Raw genomic sequence first — 4345 nt, forward strand, 5'->3', positions numbered from 1 at the left:
ATTTTAAGCATCAGCTAGCTAGGACTACACAAAGATTAATGAGTCCAACGGTTAGGGGTATACGACTGTGGAACTCTCTTCATTATAATTTAAAGAATTGTGTAAATTTACATTGTTTTAAAAAGTGTTACATGTCTAAATCAATAACTCAATATGAAGAATGTGAACGAAATTGGAGTTAATTGAAAAAGGATCCATTATTTTTTTGCCTCATTTATTTTATTTACTTATCTTTTCTCCTTGTTACTATGTGGAGTGGTATATTCTGATTGTAAATTTGTTGTTTGGTTTGAGTTAGGACCGGAGATAAATGTTAATGTTAGTTTGTTCCTTGATTTTTGGTGCCCACTTGCAATATAAGTTGGATTGTAAATAGGGGGCAGGGTTTAATAAGAATATTTTCTTCTTCCTGCTCCTTTTCACACATGGTTGCAGTGCTTTACTGATAGAAAGTGTGGTTGGTTTGTCTGAAAGAACTAACTGTGGAAACTGTTGTACCAAGTGTGAAATAAATAAATAAATGAAATGAAATGAAAGATGGAGTTACAAGTTGAAAAAAAAAATCTGTGAAAATGGAACCAATTAAAGCGTGGCATATTCAAACCTAGTGGTTACACAACAATAAAAAACTGATTAGATTAAACATGGAATTAGATTAGCACAAGTTTCAACAGGCCCAAAAAGGTTTTTTTCTATTTGACAAATCAATTTATGTCCTTTTTTTTTGGTTAAGGAGATATAACATCTACAAATGTACTGAGTGTGCTGAGAAGATGGAAAGAATACTTTGAGAAAAAGAAGAGGCCAGCTGGAGGACAGTTAATGAATCAGGAAGGGCAGAGGATTTTTAAGGAGAGGGATAAAGCTGATGATACGAAGATATGGGAAAAGCTAGGTTAAGAGGAGAGATGATGATGATGATCAGTGAGTAGCAGTATGACTTCATGCTAAGAAAAAGTGCTACAGATGTGATGTTTGCTCTGAGAATTGACATGGAAATTATGCAGGTCTGTTTCACTGTGTCTTTGTGGATCTAGAGAAAGCATGTAATAGGTTGCCAAGAGAAGATCTGTGATACTGTAGAGAGGAAGTTGGAGTAGCAAAAAAGTATGTGAGTGGGATTGGGATTATATCATGGATCTGCTCTGAGCGCCTTTTTTTTATTGCAGTGGTGATGGGAGACTTTGACAGATGACAACAGGCAAGAGCCTCTATGGAGTATGATATTCAGAGAGTAGGGCTGCCACAAACGATTATTTTGATAGTCGACTAGTCACCGATTATTTTTGCGATTAGTAGACTAATCAGATCATCATCCATTGGACGTCAAACATACAGCTTATTGCACCAGCATGCATCTGCTCTTATATAACTATCATTAGCTTACAGCTTTAAGTGTTTAAGGTATGTGCTAACTAAAAATAAAGACAAGATGATAGTTTATTAAATTTTAATGAAATTTACAGATTGTTTCAGTGAAGTTTACTAAACTCCTTGCTATCTAAAATATAACAGGACACCGGAGTATATTCTCAAGCGTCTCACACTTCTGATAATCAGCTGTCTGCTTGACGTTTATTCAGCTGAGTAAAAATTATAACTTTAATCTCAGCCAAACTGATTTACTCAGGAACAAATAAAATACAAAAAAAAGCCAAACAATAACATTTTTAAGTTATCTAAGTGACTTATGTATGTTTAACCTGAGTAGCGAAAGACGGCGGTGGGTTTGAAAACGATTTGCCGGGAGTCCGGTGTTCTCACGGCGCTAGTGAGCCTTGCCCCCGGCTAGCTATCGAGCTAGTGGGTAACAGAGATCTCCGAAAACGTCAGAGCGCTTTTGAAAGTATGTGGTGTCTTGATAAACTGAGCAGATATTTGAGGTTTACACAGCTACATTCTCGCCTGAAAATATGTTAAACGTTTATTTTGTGACCCAGAAAGAATAATAGGTTCAAGGTTCAAGGTTCTTTATTTGTCACATGCATAGTTATACAAGTATAACACACAGTGAAATGTAGCCTGACACGCTCCTCGACATGTGCAAAAAAAATTGGGGGGGGGGGGGGGGGGGGGTGTAGAGGAAGAACATTATATATATATATATATGTGTGTGTGTGTGTGTGTGTGTGTGTGTGTGTGTGTGTGTGTGTGTGTGTGTCGTCAGGTGATACAGGCGCTGCCTAGCCTTTTTGGTCTGGACCTGAATGTGGGCAGCCCATGTCAGGTCTGAGGAGATGTGGACACCAAGATACTTGAAGGACTGCACCCTCTCCACTGGAGCTCCATTGATGATAATGGGCTTGTAGTCTCTGTGCTGACCCCTTCTGAAGTCCACCACCAGCTCCTTGGTCTTGCTGACGTTCAGCTGGAGGTGATTGTCCTGGCACCACGATGCCAGATTCTTCACTTCATCCATGTAGGCTGTCTCATCGTTGTTGGAGATGGCACCCAACGCCACTGTGTCGTCAGCAAACTTCACAATGGTGTTGGAGCCATGGGTGGCGACACAGTCTGAAGTGTAGAGGGAGTAGAGCAGTGGCGAGAGGACACATCCCTGAGGTGCTCCTGTGTTGATGGTGATGCTGTTGGAGAAGCACCTGCCCACCCTCACCACCTGAGTTCTGCCAGTGAGGAAGTCCAACACCCATGCACACAGACGGCTGTTAAGTCCCAGATCCCTCAGGTTTGTGAACAGTCTGCAGGGCACTATTGTGTTATATATTGTGTTATAATAACAGTAATTTTAAAACTAACTAGCTGCCACCATTGTTGGAAACTGAGCTGGGCTGCGCTATGAATTCTGGGACAGCTTCTTCTTCTTCGGGGTTTAACGGCAGCTGGCATCCTTGTACATGCAGTGCTGCCCTCTTCTGTTTCAGTCCGTTATTACACTCTTAAATCCTACTACTCATTCCTGCATCTTTTGTGATCTTACAAAGCTTCAAACGACTCGTCGACTATTAAATCAGTCGTCGACGATTTTGATAGTCGACGTAATCGTGACTAGTCGACTAATCGTGGCAGCCCTATCAGAGAGCAAGTAAAGGAGAGCATGGAGAGGTGGAGGTCTCTCTAGAGAGAAGATGAACGAAAGTTTAATGCAAGACGTATTAATGAGCGGTAGACAGGTGTAACAGTGACGATCCAAGGAGTTGAGATAGTGAAGGTAGATGAGTTTAAATACCAGTTGAGTTTAAATATCGGTTCAACGATCCAAAGCCACAGACAGCACACAGGAGAGAGAACGAAAAGAGTAAAGAAGCTGTGCATCTGTTGAATGAGATCTTAATGTTTGTTGTACTCATAACGCAAATTCATTTGTATTTTAGGAGCAATGAGGATAGGCAGTCCTCACTGAGAAAAGTTGTAGCATGTTTTTCTAACCATTTCCTCTTAAACTTCAGTGTTTTAAGGTGTAAAACTGCATATCTCAGATGAAATATGAAGAGGTAGCTAAGAGTAATTTGAGCTAGCCATAAAACCTTTCAACCTCAAAATGTTGATTATGGCACTACAATTTCACTACAATTTAATTAAATACTTTTAAGTAAAATAAATTAGAGTCACAAATTGGAGTGACAAACTCATTCAGTTCAAGATGAAAATATTAAAATATATATATATTTTTAAAGAATATATGTGAGTTTTTAACAAACCCAATGACAATAAGGAAAGCTACTGAATAAAAATGAAGAGAAATGAAGAGATTCATCTTCTAGGAGCGAAAAAAAAAAACAAGGCAAAGTTGAGTGAAACAACTAATGACCAAATAATATTAAATAACTAAATTGTCTTACTTGTCTTATTTCTTTTGTTTACCTTGGAATTTAACATTAGTTAGCTTAGCAGCAAAGCAGCATAGTGTGTCCCACTCTGTTGGTTGTGATGTGATGGTGTCAAGTGCAATACATATATTTTTTTTAGTTAGTGTCAGATTATTCACAACATAATGGTAAAGAATGCTGGTTGGAGGGCTCCCCTGTGAATTTTTGCCTAGGGCTCCAACAGACTCTAGAATAGCCACTACATGAATATATCAACAATAGGCATAACAACTCTGTGATATGCAGTACATTGGTATACATAGGGGTTGTTTTTATTCCCAAAACATAAAGGTGTAGATACACATCATTCCTGACAGTGGACCATGTATTCTCAGACCAACTGCATCACTGTGGTATCTCATGAATTCTACAATGCCATCAGCAGGTGTTCTTTGGGTTTTGCTAACCAGGCTGTCAAAAGGTATCCACAAACTATCTGTTGACTCATTTGCTTTGGCTCCTCCTGCTGATGACTCCTGGGGTTTATGGGAGTTTGCAGGACAGTTCTACACCTGTCA

Source organism: Maylandia zebra, linkage group LG2, assembly GCF_041146795.1.
Source record: "Maylandia zebra isolate NMK-2024a linkage group LG2, Mzebra_GT3a, whole genome shotgun sequence".
Lineage (NCBI taxonomy): Eukaryota > Metazoa > Chordata > Actinopteri > Cichliformes > Cichlidae > Maylandia > Maylandia zebra.